The following is a 17501-nucleotide window of genomic DNA, read 5'->3' on the forward strand; positions in this document are numbered from 1 at the left end:
AGATCCAATCATATGAATCCTCAAACGATCGGACTCCCAACCTGCCAGTAACCATTCCGATCAAATAAAGTAGTAAAATAACAGATCAGCCGATGTTCTGCCCCTGACAGCAATCGTACGAAAGTTATGTCAAAGTTCAGTCTCCCACTGAAAATCTTCCAATCAGCAATACATGCAGAGATATTATCGGCAACCTGTCCGATCGACCAAACGACTGATCTCTCCACACACGGCCCGAAAATCATATGAATCCTGGATTCGTACAATCGGATCTTTGCGTCTATGGCCAGCTTTAGTCCTGAATGTGTGTAACAGCTGAAGCACTATAACAGTAAAGCCCAGCTAGCAATCATATCACTAGAGAGGGCAGAACAAAGGGTAAGATCATTTGTAATTAAGGATATATTGGGTGTCATAGGGGAAAACAGGGCCTGACTAGGTGGCAGCATTGTGGCATCATAAAATGTTGAAATCTCACACTTAGAAATGTGTATGTATAATTATGAATATACCGTATGTAATTTGGAATGGCTGTATCTTGGAAAGTTGTTTAGAATTACAATATGTTTCCTCAGGTATAATTGCATGTTTGGGTATAAGTCCCCTTTAAGTGTTCTTTAGAGCTCTGATCTCCCGTGATTGGTAAAAACACAGCTCAGATAACAAAAGTGAGGCCTCAGTACCTTCTATGTCAATGAACCTGAAAGGGTAATATATTCAGTTTCCAACCCAGTCCCCAAGGATTAGGTTGCCTTTAATTTGTTGAAGGTAAAAGCTTAATGAATTTCTGTGTTTTATATAATGTTGTCTATGGTTTATATAACTGAACATATACTAAATTAAGACTGAATGCTCTACATAATGGTTCCACTCACTATTTCTACTAATGCAAAACAAATGATAATAGTAAGACTGTAACTGTGTGAGCTGCATTTATCAGGGGATCTACCAGGCACCGGTGACTTGTCCTAGCATTAGGGACCCTTGGAACAAGAGGAAAAGAAGAAATCAGCAATTAGATAGGCTTTCCTCCAGCAAACATCTTTTTGTGTGAGTTGGAGAGCTGCCTCGCCTCGCACACCCAACGCTTTCTGCTTTTCTTCTCTGATCACACAGACTTCTTCAGATCACCAGTCTTTTCTATCACCCAGTATCATGTAATTACGTGCTTAATTTGGCAGACATTGCATTAAATACCTGCCTGGTAGGCTGAAAGCGAGAGGAAAAAAACCTAACACCTGCCTGTTTTCTTTTTTGGCAATGTATGAACTAGATGAAAAGCAACAAGAGCTGACACTATTGTGACACTTTTCCCACAAATTGCCCTGGATGTGTTCCTCGGGGATTCGCTCCTGACACCGTGAGTTAAACAAATAAATATTGGGCCTTACATGTTGCCGAGCTCCGGTATTTGTACTTATTTACTTTTTAGCGGGTGTTTGCTTTGTACAAAACAAAAGGCAAGTTAAAGATAAAGGGGGAGGATATTTTTGGGGCTGATATATGAACATAGGTGCCAAATTTCAGTATATAGTACAGGTATGGGATCCATTATCCGGAAACCACTTATCCCGCTATATTACTGAATGGCCATCTCCCATTGACTCCATTTAAATGCTAAAGACAGTGTACAAAGTGGAAATGTTTTTCTTGCACACTACGTGGGGTATTGTAAGTAACCTGTATGGAGTTGCATCCCACATAAAGTCATAACAGGTAGCAGTGGAGTAAAATACTGGTAACTTCATTGAAAGCAATGCTAGAGTGTACTGACCAATGAGCTGGGGGAGGTGTGTTTAGCCTAGGAGGAGGGTTTGGCTGGTTTGTTATCAGCCTGGTAGATAGAGTTGCCTGGAAGGCATCTAGAGTTGATGGGACTCTCTCCCATCAACTCTAGACCCACACCAGTTTGCTTATCGTAGCAATAGGAGCACAGTAGATGCAGTCTCCATAGCATTACACTCTGTGCTCACACACCTGGACAATAAAAACACTTATGCACGGATGCTGTTTGTTGACTTCAGCTCAGCATTCAACACTGTCATGCCCTCTAAATTAATCACTAAACTTAGAGCCCTGGACATTAATTCCTCATTTTGCAACTGTATTATGGACTTTCTGACCAACAGACCACAGCATGTCAGGTCAGGCAACATCTGCTCCACTACCATCACACTCAACACTGGTGTAACACAGGACTTTGTGCTGAGCCCCTTCCTCTACTCCTTCTTCACCCACGACTGCAGACCTGTAAATGGATCTAACTCATACATAGTAACATAGTAACATAGTAAGTAAGGTTGAAAAAAGACATGTCCATCGAGTTCAACTTTTTTTTTTTTTTATTAACTACCTATCTGCCAGTTGATCCAGAGGAAGGCAAAAAAAACCATCTGAAGCCTCTCCAATTTTCCTTAGAGGGGGAAACATTCCTTTCTGACTCCAAAATGGCAATGGGACTAGTCCCTGGATCAACTTGTACTATGAGCTATCTCCCATATCCCTGTATTCCCTCACTTGCTAAACACTATCCAACCCCTTCCTTAAGCTATCTAATGTATCAGCCTGTACCACTGATTCAGGGAGACAATTCCACATCTTCACAGCTCTCACTGTAACAAACCCCTTCCCAATATTCGGAATGGGTGACTGTGTGTCAGCTGGAAAGATCTACTGGTAAATAAAGCATTAGAGAGATTATTATATGATCCCCTTATATATTTATACATAGTTATCATATCACCCCTTAAGCGCCTCTTCTCCAGTGTGAACATCCCCAATTTGGCCAGTCTTTCCTCATAGCTAAGATTTTCCATACCTTTACCAGCTTAGTTGCCCTTCTCTGTACCCTCTCTAATACAATAATGTCCTGTTTGAGTGATGGAGACCAAAACCGTACGGCATATTCTAGATGGGACCTTACAAGTGCTCTATACAGTGGAAGAATGACCCCTCCTCCCGTGACTCTATGTCCCTTTTAATACAACTCAAGACCTTATTTGCCCTTGATGCTGCTGACTGGCATTGCTTGCTACAGCCAAGTTTATCATCTACAAGGACTCCAAGGTCCTTTTCCATAATGGATTTGCCTAGTGCAGTCCCATTAAGGGTATAAGTGGATATTTTTACATCCCAGGTGCATGACTTTACATTTATCAACATTGAATCTCATTTGCCACTTAGCTGCCCAGATTGCCAGTTTGTCAAGATCATGTTGCAAGGATCCCACATCCTGGATGGAATTAAAAGAAAAGTAACACCAAAAAATATAAATGCTTTAAAGAATGACAATATAATGTATTGTTGCGCTGCACTGGTAAAACTGGTGTGTTTGCTTCAGAAACACTACTATAGTTATTATAAACAAGCTGCTGTGTAGCCATGGGGGCAGCCATTCAAGCACAGGATACATAGTAGATAACAGATAAGTACTACTATAGTTTATATAAACAAGCTGCTGTGTAGCCATGGGGGCAGCCATTCAAGCACAGGATACACAGTAGATAACAGATAAGTACTACTATAGTTTATATAAACAAGCTGCTGTGTAGCCATGGGGGCAGCCATCCAAGCACAGGATACACAGTAGATAACGGATAAGTACTACTATAGTTTATATAAACAAGCTGATGTGTAGCCATGCAAGCATTGGATACACAGTAGATAACAGATAAGTACTACTATAGTTTTTATAAATAAGCTGCTGTGTAGCCATGGGGGCAGCCATTCAAGCACAGGATACACAGTAGATAACATAAGAAAAGGACAGACCCATGGATATTGACGAGTTCCTTAGAATTACATTTTCTTTCATTTGGCAACGTGTTATTTATGGGTCAATGTCCCCTTTAAGGTTATGTCGTTAAAATCACCATTTTTACCCCTTCACTCACAAAGGCTATTAATAAACATTTATGTGCTCGTCATGCGGGGACAGCACCTTTATTTTTGGATTTCAGCCCCCTATTCGGAATAAACGCGAGGCAACATTTGGCCTAGTTTCCGAGCTGATGTTACTATAGCAACATGGCTTTGTTTATCCTGGAGGATTGTCAACAAGTGCCCAAAACTGACCAATCCGGCTTGAGCCCTGCGATCCCACCTTCACAAACGTACAGTAGATGTTTTATTTTTAGAAACTGGACCCAGTTGCTTCACTCAGTTGGCCACAAGATGGCGACAGGCACCCATTCCAGCTGATTGTTTACCAGTAATGGAACTTGGATGGGAATGGAAATTTTGTTTTCATTTAGCAGTGGTGTAAGAATGTCTGCTTGAGAACCGAAGCCGAATTCAATTATTGTGAAATATTTCTGCTCTTCATGAAATTATTTCCTGAATATGTTTGAACAAATGAATTATAATACAGGTACGGGATCCGTTACGGAAAGGCCGTCTTCTATAGACTCCATTTTATCCAAATAATTACAGTTTTTAAAAATGATTTCCTTTTTCTCTGTAATAATAAAACAGTCGCTTGTACTTGATCCCAACTAAGATATAATTAATCATTATTGGAAGCAAAACCAGCCTATTTTTTTTAATGTTTACATGATTTTCTAGTAGACTTAAAGGGATACTGTCATGGGAAAAAATCTTTTTTCAAAATGAATCAGTTAATAGTGCTGCTCCAGCAGAATTCTGCACTGAAATCCATTTCTCAGAAGAGCAAACAGATTTTTTTGTATTCATTTTTGAAATCGGACATGGAGCTAGACATTTTGTCAATTTCCCAGCTGCCCCAAGTCATGTGACTTGTGCTCTGATAAACTTCAATCACTCTTTACTGCTGTACTGCAAGTTAGAGTGATATCACCCCCCTCCCTTTCCCCCCCCAGGAGCCAAACAAAAGAACAATGGGAAGGTAACCAGATAACAGCTCCCTAACACAAGATAACAGCTGCCTGGCAGATCTAAGAACAGCACTCAATAGTAAAATCCCATGTCTCTGAGACACATTCAGTTACATTGAGAAGGAAAAACAGCAGCCTGCCAGAAAGCATTTCTCTCCTAAAGTGCAGGCACAAGTCACATGACCAGGGGCAGCTGGGAAATTGACAAAATGTCTAGCCCCATGTCAGATTTCAAAATTGAATATAAAAAATCTGTTTGCTCTTTTGAGAAATGGATTTCACTGCAGAATTCAGCTGGAGCAGCACTATTAACTGATTCATTTTGAAAAAAATGTTTTTTCCCATGACAGTATCCCTTTAAGGTATGAAGATCCAAATTACAGAAACATCCGTCATCTGGAAAACCCCAGGTCCCGAGCATTCTGGATAACAGGTCCCATACCTGTATATTAATTATATTAGGATTTCCCGTCCTATTCTATTATTTCAATACATTTTTATTGTTTATCACAACATTTGTGTACAGACAATTATTGCTATCAAACAGCACAAAGCTACACGTCGACATGCACATACCTCAAGCAATAAGATCTATAAAATATTTAACACATATTTTCTTTGTGAACTAAAGTTCGTACGTTATAGTAAATGAACATATCGAGTACACAAGCACCGTATAATAAAAAGAAAAATGTAAAGAAAGACAATAAAGTAAAATAAGAAAATAATATAATATACCTCTTCTGCACTGAGACCAAATAAAAACTAGCGAAGCTATAGAGAAAAAAGAACATTGGGAGCTCCAGGCCCATATCTGTACTCAATCCATGGGCTCCAGGTTAACAAAAACTTCTGATGGGTATCTAATAGAATGCTGGTCATTTTTTATTGGGACATCCAGTCAACTCTAGACCTTACTGGGTTTATAGGAATTTGCTTCTGTTTCCAGGCCTCCGCTAAGGTCCTCTTAGCAGCGAGCATTACGAAAGAGAAAAAGCGAAACTGAGTATTAGTAAGCTCTTGAGGTTTAATGTTAAGCAGGGTCTCTGGGAAAGGAAACTTCAAAAACAGAATAAATCATGTTAAAAACCCTGATCCAAAATCTCAGAGCTCCCAGACAAGTCCACCATGTATGAAACATCGTGCCTATTTCCCCACAGCCTCTAAAGCAGCCGGGATCCACAGTAGGGGAGAATTTAGCTATACGTGCTGGAACTAAGTACCATCTAAAGAGTACCTTATAGTTAGCCTCCTGTAAGGGAACATTATTAGAGGACCTCTTAGTTGTGGACCAAATCTTTTTTTGGTTTCAAAGCTTCACGCATGGTGATCAAATATTGAATAGTGCTTTTTTTCCCCACCAACATACAGCAATTTGCCTGCCATTATTGATGAAGAACCATATTGGATGACTTTGGGCAGGATCCTCTTTATCTTTTGGATTAGTTACTGGTTCGTGTATGGAATGTGTATGTTGAATGTATACAGCCATTTATTGTACAGCACCATGGAATACGTTGGCACTTTTATTATAATTATTATAATAGTGAGCTAAGGAGTTAAAGCAAAAGCAAGACCTCATTTATTGCCCTTGCTGGGATAATTGTTGCTATACCCCAAGGGCAGGCAAATACGAGCACAGTCTATAATATATAATATCCCTATGGAATCTCGACAGATGCTGCCTTATGGCACTTTGTGCTCACGCCCTCTATTAAAGGACAATGTCATCTTGGAATGAACTTCAGAGAGAAGCAGGTTCATTCTGAGGATAGATTTTCGTATATCACTAATGTTTCTGTTTAGACCCTCCTTATTTTATTTAGTTGCCCATTTGACCTGTTGCTTGGTTCCTGCAGCCAGTGGAACCCTTGGCCCAAATAGACATTTCTATCTCAATGCTGGAGAAAATGATTTATCACGAAAAATCCAACAAATAAAGTCCAGATTCAGAACTCATCAATAACCATCAATAACTCATCAATAACCATGCTAAGGGGCACACATTCGAAATTGTACGGTTGTTTTGAGTTGTCTCATGTCATCACAATTCATCTTCATCTGTGCTGATACACCAAGTAGAGTCCTGCGCGGAACCAATTTGAAAAAGAACCGAAAAAAGAAAAAAAGGGTTTATTTATTCTTTAAAGGGCATGTATAGATAAAAAAATAAAATCCCATTTTTACTTTTTTTAATGAAAAAGAAACCTATCTCCAATATACTTTAATTAAAAAATGTCCACCGTTTTTATAAGAAACCTGACTGTATGCAGTGAAATTCTCCCTTCATTTACTGCTGTGGATAGGAATTGTCAGACGGTCCCTAACTGCTGAGCAGGGAAACAATCATACTTATGAACAGCAGGGGGAGCCCCCGCCTTACTTCCAAGCCACGCAGAACTCAAGCAGCTTTGTTTGTTTTCCTGTAGAGCAGTCGGCGGCGTCTGTGTAGAGATTTGTATTGGATTTTATTTTTGCCTTTACATCCCCTTTACGGTTTCCAACTCATGTTGCAGGGACAAAGATCATGGAGCCAGATTTAAACAGATAAACGAGCGTTCTATTTGGAGTATTATCTTGCTGCAGCCACTGGTTCTGCAGAGTTGGAAAAAGATTATATTAAACAGGACCCAGTGCAGTCTGTATATTCTGATTATTAATCAGTGTTGCTGAATCGGCTTCTGGCAGATATTATTGGACTTGAGCTGTTTTGATCATTTATGACGATCCCTAAGCAGCCCAGATCACACTGAGCATGTGCACAGTCTTGGTCTTGCAAAGATGTTTAACAAAGTTACAAGATGGTGACCCCCTGTAGCCAACTTTGAAAGCATAAATCATTTGTTTGATTAGGCTTGTGTTGCAGCAAGTTCATGTTTTTGTTTAGTATACAAAATACAGCATTTCTAGCCTTATTCTATTTTAGACTTTACTTCTCCTTTAAGGGTATAATTGGCTGCATATTTTTGTATACCAAATGCATAACCTTGCATTTTTAGAACATATAGAACTGTACAGAGCATTCACCTGCATGAAAGCTATTATGCCATATACTGTAGGTACCAGTATCATTTAGATAAAGACGTATGTATAAAGTGCCTTTACATAAAATAAAACATTAAAAATCAAACCCAAAAATACAATACAATATGATGAGAAACAATGTGAAAACCGTACATCCCAGTGACCTTGACAAAGTAATGGCTTTGCTCCTTTTCAAAACTACACTAAGGTCTCAAACCCATAAATGACATTTTTCCCCATTAAGTGCCTACACTTTCAACAAACCGAGCGTTTTCTCGTTACAATGCCATTTAAGAAGATGAACTAAAGCAGCGAATGTTGCTACAATACGAGATGTGACAAGGTACCGGCTCCACTAGAATGTTCTTCTAACAATGGCGAGGCCTTGACCAGCAAGAAAACAGACTCATCACAACTGCAGAGCTGAATGAAAACAAACACTTAGCAAAAGAACATTTCCTTCGAAGGCTGATAAACATCGTTGATTTTTGGAAAATATAAATAATCTGCCATTGCTCTTTTTTATGTGCTACATAATTAATTGATCTCTACGTGTAGATCCAATTGGAAGCATAAAAATTGTTCTTATGGCTCTTATAACATATGAGCAGTGGATAATAATGAACGAATCCATTCTACTTCAGTATCTGCATGAGTAAAGCTTAATATCCAAAATCCCTATCACATTTACTAGGGTTAGTTTGATCAGGAGCTATTATACCTGCCTGTTAGTGATGGGAGGGTTGACCATCTATTGGGCGGGTTCTCGTTTAGATTTGGCCAACTATTGCGGGTTTGGGTTGGGTGCGAATCAGACAGTGGAGGTACAGTCCCCAGGACCGGGTTTACATAGCTGGCACCCCTAGGCCTGCTGTCGTTTGTTGCCCCCCCATCCCCTCCCTTTTATTTGCTCACATATTCATCATCGGGACCGGAGCAATGAGGATTGTCTTACAGGAAATTTAAAAAACGATCGTATCTCTTGAGCATCACCAGTGTTTCTGAACCATTGTGGGTGTGGTTGGACAGTATGCCGCCCCTTAAAATCATGCCACCCTAGGCCCGGGCTTTGGTGGCCTCTCCACAAATCCGGGCTGGACAGTCCCCCGAAGATTACCTTTACTGGAACCAGAGGCACACATAGAAGAAGCATATTGAATGAGAAGACACGGGTACAGGTTGGGTGGGTCCTTCAATGGCAATATTTTGCAGGTTAGGGTCAAGTTTTTCCTGATTTGCACATCATTTTGGAGATGAAGCCAGAATACCCAGAGAAAACCCAAGAGAACATACAAACGTCTTGTAGATGCAGTGCCCCAAGCTGGAATCAAACACGGGACCCCATTGCTGCAAAGCAAAAGTGTGATCAAGTGGACCACAATGCTGCCAATGTGTTTTTGGATATTTGTATTGGATGAGTGTATGAATTTGATGTCCAACCAGTGATGTGGAATTCATTTTTGGATGAGAACGAAGGTGCTTGCTCTGAATCACAGTTGTAGTGTTTTTTTTCCAGAGCGCAGATATGTTATTTAGGGGTGCCATATGGATGCATTGGTGGCAATGCAATAAAAGGTTCAAAGGTTGCTAGCGGCTTGTAATCCTTAGTGGCCAATCAGCAGATGGCATTTACTGGTCAGCTCTTTTCAATTGGCCTTAAAGGAAAACTATACCCCCAAAATGAATACTTAAGCAACAGATAGTTTATATCAAATTGAATGACATATTAAAGAATCTTACCAAACTGGAATATATATTTACATAAATTTTGCCCTTTTACATCTCTTGCCTTGAACCACCATTTCGTGACTATCTGTGCTGCCTCAGAGATCACCTGACCAGAAATACTACAACACTAACTGTAACAGGAAGAAGTGGGGAAGCAAAAGGCAGAACTCTGTCTGTTAATTGGCTCATGTGACCTTACATGTGGTTTGTATGTGTACACAGTGAATCGTACGATCTCAGGGGGCGGCCCTTATTTTTTAAAATGGCAATTTTCTATTTATGATTACCCAATGGCACATACTACTAAAAAAGTATATTATTATGATAATGGTTCATTTACATGAAGCAGGGTTTTACACATGAGCTGTTTTACTCAGTATCTTTTAATAGAGACCTACATTGTTTGGGGGGTATAGTTTTCCTTTAATTTTTTCTATTTCTATTTTTTTTTTTTTTAATTCATATGCCTTCTTCTACTGACTGTTTACAGCCAGGGGTTATCCGTGGGCCGCTGCCGCCTGAGGCAGCAACCCCAATGTTGCCCCCCTCTCCTGCTCCACGCTTAAAAGTTTAGCTTGTGAGCGGGTCAAAAGGGGCTACATCGCTAGCACAATGAGCACTACATCGCTTTCTGCACTAGCAGAGCCGAATATCTGGTTTAAAAAACAGAAATTTGGCTCTTAAAGTTACAGGAGGCGGCTTTTTGACACCCCTTGTAACTGCCCGTTCACTGCTGTCCAAGGCAAGGTTCTCACCTTGCCTCATGGCAGAAGCGGCCCTGTTTTCAGCTTTCAAATGGGGGTCACTGACCCCATCTAAAAAGCAAATGCTCTATAAGGCTACACATGTATAGTTCTGGGTACTTTTTATTATCTTTTTGTTCAGGCCTCTCCTTGTCATATTCCAGTTGCTTATTTATATTAATGTATTGTTGTTAGGGTCATTTACACCATATCACTGAAATTGCAAACTGCTGAATAAAAAGCTAAATAACTCAAAATAATAAAAAATGAAAACTTATTGTCTCAGAATATCACTCTCTACATCATACTAAAAGCTCATTTAAATATGAACAACCCCTTTAAATCACCTTTTATAGAATACGTGTATGTGTATGGACTGACATGGGGATGGAAACTTGAGAGGCAGTTGGGGTTATTCCCAAATGCTGGTTCCAAAATAATGACAAAAGTATTAGAAAAGGGCTTTTTTTTCTTTTAATTTTAGTGAATATTTACAACTATCTCCTAAGTGGAGGGGGGGGGCGTTGTACTCCCTAGAGGACACTCTTGTATGTGAAACGTTGTGAATTCATTATGTATTTACCGTTTAGTCAAGAGAAATAATGTACAACCCTGCATCAGCAAAAGCTGCACTCATAATACTTAATAGGCCACAATATATTCATTGTACTGTCAGTCAAGTGGTATAGAAACAGGCAGTTAATGTTCCAATTACCCATAACCAAAGCCAGCCTCTGCTCTTCAGGAATTAATATGAATTAATAAGGGATGTAATTAATTGCCCACAACTGCCTCTCTATTCCATTGGCAAATATAGTTAATAGTAAAGCAGTGATAATTTATGAGCCTATATCTCCTGCTATATGTTTGCTAGTTTCTGTGGCTTCATTGCCTGAGTTTGCATTGCTCCACACCTATATCATGTGTCAGTGCTAAGCAGCCATAAGGCAGTATTGTTTAACCTCCATTGCATTTATTATTATCTTTATTCATAAATATAATACCTGGGTGGCAGCAAGATAAATCACATAATTATGATTTGTTGGGGTAGTACTATGTATCCCTCTGAGCAGAGCTTTAAGAGAAGAACCTCACAAATGGAGGTCTCCTGGACAGTGCTGCACACCAAGGTAGAGTCCTGCAGGGGGTCAGAAAAAATTGGGTACCCTGTGGGATGAGGGTAGGACTTTCAGGTGCTTGTATCGATGCGGGTCTGTGGGCCACGGGTCGGGTTGCAGGTCTCATCTATATTTCTTATCTTCTGTTATATTGTCTATATTTTATTCCTTTTAAAATTTAACAAAACTTTTTTTCTGTCTCTGCCACTTCTGGTCTGCAGCAACAACACTTCCTGTTTAATGGGGGTCGTGGGTTGCGGATCAGGTTGCTGATAAAACAGTTGCGGGGCCGGGGTCAAGTAGTGGATCCAAGTGGACAAATATGCGGGTTCAGGTCAGGTCCAGCTTTCAAAAGATTTTCTCCACGCAGGACTCTTCATCACGGGGGTTATTTATTAAAAACCAAATTTTTGAGATTTATTATACCCTGAGGATGCAAAAAGTCTGGATCCAAAAATACTCCATATACAGTATGTGTGTGTGTGTCCACTCTGGCTGAACGTGATGTCCTGGAGGTTACAGGGGGCACTGTAGAAAACAGATTTTCCATAGGACTATGTTTTGAGTCTTACATGTAAACTCAATCCTTCTCCTTGATAGCAAGTGTTAATGTATTTTTATATAAACACAACACACACCTGCATTTCCATGATGATGATGATGATGCACAATTGCACCTATCAATGCTGAGGAAAGGTAAAGCTACCTACACTAAGTGTGTGCTTCCGAACTAAGGAAACCCCCATTGTGAAAATGCTACGCGTATCTAAATTGTGCCCGTCAATGACACATGAGGTGCAACTTGGAGCGCAGATGCAATTACACAGGAATTAGAAGAGGCAAAGGTTGTTTTATGGGTAAAAATCATGCTGACTTACATCCAAACCATTGTTTGCGTGTGTAAATGACCTATTAAATTCTCGAAAATCGATGAGCTTTGTCAGGGCCGGACTGGGAGTAAAAAGCAGCCCGGGCAAAAAAATCAAAGCAGCCCTCATGTAAACACACAATAGTTTTGTACTCATTCACACATATATTGGGGTAAAACTGCAAAAATTATGTACATAAAGAGCTGCCTTTCTCGCTTAACTGTAATTAATGTAAAATATTAGTTATTCATTTATTATTATTATGTTACAGTACAGTAAAATATTCTTTACCGGCACCGCACCAATCTAGTGTGTCCTTATTAACTATTTTGTTGATTTGCCATTTATTATACGCTGAACGTCTTATTTAATAATGACAAGGATTCAATAGTTTACCATTACAGTAGGTGGTACATTACTTCTTTTAATATGCAAGTGATACTCAGAAACCTGCAGCCTGCATGTATACCTGCAGCCTTGTGCCTTTATATGGTCACAGAACCCCTCAGTGACTTCTAATATCCTTATCCTTTACAGTAGGGGGTACATTATTCCTTATAATACATGAGTGATACTCAGAGTTCCCTGTATAACTGAGCCTGCAGCCTTGTGCCTTTATATGGTCACAGAACCCCTCAGTGACTTCTAATATCCTTATCCTTTACAGTAGGGGGTACATTATTCCTTATAATACATGAGTGATACTCAGAGTTCCCTGTATAACTGAGCCTGCAGCCTTGTGCCTTTATATGGTCACAGAACAACCCCTCAGTGACTTCTAATATCCTTATCATTTACAGTAGGGGGTACATTATCCCTTATAATACATGAGTGATACTCAGAGTTCCCTGTATAACTCAGCCTGCAGCCTTGTGCCTTTATATGGTCACAGAACAACCCCTCAGTGACAACTAATATCCTTATCATTTACAGTAGGGGGTACATTATCCCTTATAATACATAAGTGATACTCAGAGTTCCCTGTATAACTCAGCCTGCAGCCTTGTGCCTTTATATGGTCACAGAACCCCTCAGTGACTTCTAATATCCTTATCCTTTACAGTAGGGGGTACATTATTCCTTATAATACATGAGTGATACTCAGAGTTCCCTGTATAACTGAGCCTGCAGCCTTGTGCCTTTATATGGTCACAGAACAACCCCTCAGTGACTTCTAATATCCTTATCATTTACAGTAGGGGGTACATTATCCCTTATAATACATGAGTGATACTCAGAGTTCCCTGTATAACTCAGCCTGCAGCCTTGTGCCTTTATATGGTCACAGAACAACCCCTCAGTGACTTCTAATATCCTTATCATTTACAGTAGGGGGTACATTATCCCTTATAATACATGAGTGATACTCAGAGTTCCCTGTATAACTCAGCCTGCAGCCTTGTGCCTTTATATGGTCACAGAACAACCCCTCAGTGACTTCTAATATCCTTATCATTTACAGTAGGGGGTACATTATCCCTTATAATACATGAGTGATACTCAGAGTTCCCTGTATAACTCAGCCTGCAGCCTTGTGCCTTTATATGGTCACAGAACAACCCCTCAGTGACTTCTAATATCCTTATCATTTACAGTAGGGGGTACATTATCCCTTATAATACATGAGTATTTTGACACTAGTCATAATAAAACATATAATTCAATGGTGCAGAACCACATTATTTAATCAAAATATCACATTAATTCACCTTCAAGCTGGACTTGTGTCACAACACACACCAAAATTCAAATACTATGTCAGCGTTTACTGTGACAGACCAGAAAAATAGCACCATGTTTAGGGGCCTGGATGCAGTATGGGAGCAGACTTACTGTTCTTTGCTCCTCTTCTGCCCAGCTACCTAGTTCCTTAGTTTGTGCAGAAAGTTTGTGCTTGCTTCCAGACTCCGCCCCCGACTCCGCCCCCATGCTCCGTGCAGCAGATCTGCACACACAGGCTGTCTAGTGTTGTGCCTGGTTTTTTTTTTTGCATAGCAACCGAGGGAGGGAGGAAGGTACCTCGGAGCAGCCCACTATCATAAAAAATTGAGCGGCCCGTCGGGCATTTGCCCGAACGGGTACATTGCCAGTCCGGGCCTGAGCTTTGTTGTCCGCAGTCACCCGAAGTTGCCTCACGAAGGTGACTGCGGAAAACGAAGTGCTTCGAGTGCCATCCCATTTAGATTCTAGCCGATCGGAACACAGGGGAAGGCAGTTAACGTGACTAATCTTCCCAAGAAGACGAGATTTCTCGACGGGTGACTAAATCTCCCCGAATCTTAGCATATGCCCTTACCCTTAGGTATGAAAGAAAGATCCATTATCTGGAAAACCCCAGGTCCTGAGCATTCTGGATAACAGGTCCCATACCTGTATATAATTTAGAGTTAATCTCCCCAAAGGCGTATGATTATTTATTGAGTTTCTTTCCTCTATGTGGATCACCAGGGAGAGTTATTTCTGCTTTTGAATCTATACCCCAAGTGGAGGTCAATTTCTTGTATTTCTATATGCAAGTTTGGATTCTTTAGCTGTGTTTGTGTTTGCGTGTCTAAACACTTTATAGAGTGGCCACTCAGCACCCAAGGCTATAGGTGGCCATATATGCACCGATTGGGCATCGATTTGATCGGGCTCCTTTGAAGGCACCCGCACATCGCCCATTGTTAGTGCTGAATCATCAGATACAGGTAGAATTCTATTGTTTGTATCTGATGATTCAGCTCTACACGCGTGTATTGGAATGAATGATCGTTCCTGGAAAGATTTTTTCCAGGAAATATTGTAATTGTAACATTGATGGCCAAACAGGGAGCTTCCAAACAGATACCCTTTCATCTGTAGGCAAATATTAAATAGGCATTGTTTCCAGTCCAATATATCTTTTGAAGTGGGACCACCTCCTTTGTCGTGAATATGAGCGAATTGTCTGGCAAGATAAATGGCGTCTGGGCTAGACGTACGTACGCCCTGCAATGAGACAAAGCCATCCCATTGATTGCCGGGACTGCAGACAAGTAAACCCTCGCTTGCCTCGTCTTCCATTATGCCTTTTACACACTGTTTTAGTCAAGGGCCTTAGAGGTAACAGTTGAACAGGGAATGAACTATGATTTTCTTTTCTTTCTTCTCAAAGCCAGATTGATAGTTTAATGTTCAGGGGGTCAGGCTGAATTGGTCTAAAGCAGGGTCACCGTTCATGCCGAATAAAGCCGTCTCAGACATTTTATAGTCAGCCAAACTGAAGGAATGTTGGTTTTAATTACACCTACTGCATACAGATAGGCCCTTAGTGAGCTGTGGGAGAAGTGGATGTGCTTGTTCGGCCGCTAGGACCCCCAGGTAGATTACATGCTTGACTGGTACCATATGTTACCATAGGATGACATGACCGACAAAAAAAAAAAATAAAAAAGATAAAAAGGCCCAGGCAATACTCACCGTGATATGAAAAGATTAAAACAATCTTTTTTTATTTGCAGCACCCGCTAAATTCCGAGCAGTAAGGAACTGCCTTCAGTCTCATCTGGAGGTGGGTGGGTGGGTGGGTGGGGGAGAAGAAAACATTTTTAGTCCAATTGATTTATGAACCTATTTCCAATATATGTGGTGTTACTGACAAGAGGCACATTACCGCAAAAAAAAAAAGGTAATTGAAATTTGTGCCGGGCTGTTCTGTGGGGCTCGATTATTAACTCCTGCTGTTGTTTAGAGAACCCCCGAAAGAAACCCACAGGGGCCGAAAGGAAACATTGTCACTTTGTCATGTGTGAAGTGTGTGGCTGTGCCGTGTGCCGGGACGACAGGCCTTACTGTAAACAGACTGAGCATGGGGGGGGGGGGGCTTTTTAACTCCCTTAAATATTAGGCCGACACAGTTTTCATCTGAGGAAGTTCCCAGTACTTTCTTCCTACCAACAGGGATGTCCATACTAAGGTCAAAGCTATTGCTGAACTGCAACCAGTGTTGGCACTTTAACAGCGTGGCTTTACCTGATTTGTATCATTTTCCTCCACAGATTACGCCATTTCCGCAATTTCTGGCTCTTTATTGGCCAACAGCTTGTTATGATTCTTCATTCTCCCTATATTGCTTGACTATAATGTGATGTTCCCTAATTCCCTTCTGTAATCGTTGTCTCTCAGATACTGTTTCAGTATTATTTTAAAGCACTATTAACAGGGAATTATGTACCTGTTGTAAAAAACTTACATGATCAAATAAAAGTACAAGGCTGAAGTGCATTAATGTCCCCCTACTGCAAAAATAAGGATAATCTACCATCTATCTTTTCTGCTCTCTCTCTATTCTTTTATCTCCCTCTCTCTCATCTCTATCATATCTCATATCTATCTATCTATCTATCTATCTATCTATCTATCTATCTATCTATCTATCTATCTGTCTGTCTGTCTGTCTGTCTGTCTGTCTGTCTGTCCATCCACTATACTACAGATAGGCCCTTATCTATCTGTAGTATGAGGCTGAAAAAAAGTAGTTTTTCAGTGACAGCATGATGGGACCTTGGGTGCCTCAATATAACCCCAGCCTAAGGCAGAATCCTGCTCTCAGTGTTTTCAGTTCTTTTATGTCCCGGTTGCTGAGTAAGAACATAATGACTGAATCCATGTAAACCCTATCCGTGTCCTCTCTGGGTGAACCTGATGTACTCGAGGTTACAGGGGGCACCTTCTGTTGAAAGCAGATTTTTGTTGGGTTATGTTCCTGAATCTTACATGAAAACTCAATCCTTTTGCCAGATAGCAAGTATTATGGTACAGTACTTGCATCCCAATGTCCAATCCAATCTATAGATCATCATTCCTCTTCTGATAATGCACAACTGCACCTATTAATGCTGAGTAAGCCTAAGGGCTCTTACAGACGAGCGTTTTTACCTGCACTCCCCTGCGTTCCGGTTTCATGCGTTCAGGGGAGTGCAGGAGTAGACGCAATAAATTCTTTTCAATGTGGCTGTATTCAGACGCATGTAAGCGACAAACGTAGGAAAAATGCAACATGCTGCATCCCAATTAACAGAGAATAATTAAGAAAAATGAAAAAATTCATTTAAAATCACTTTCTCTTGCCGATCTTCCCACAGTCTCTCAGCTGCACAAAAAAAGTATCCAAAAATGTATATGCAGATCTATGCTGCATCCCAT

The sequence above is a fragment of the Xenopus laevis genome, chromosome 5S (assembly GCF_017654675.1).
Source record: "Xenopus laevis strain J_2021 chromosome 5S, Xenopus_laevis_v10.1, whole genome shotgun sequence".
Classification (NCBI taxonomy): domain Eukaryota; kingdom Metazoa; phylum Chordata; class Amphibia; order Anura; family Pipidae; genus Xenopus; species Xenopus laevis.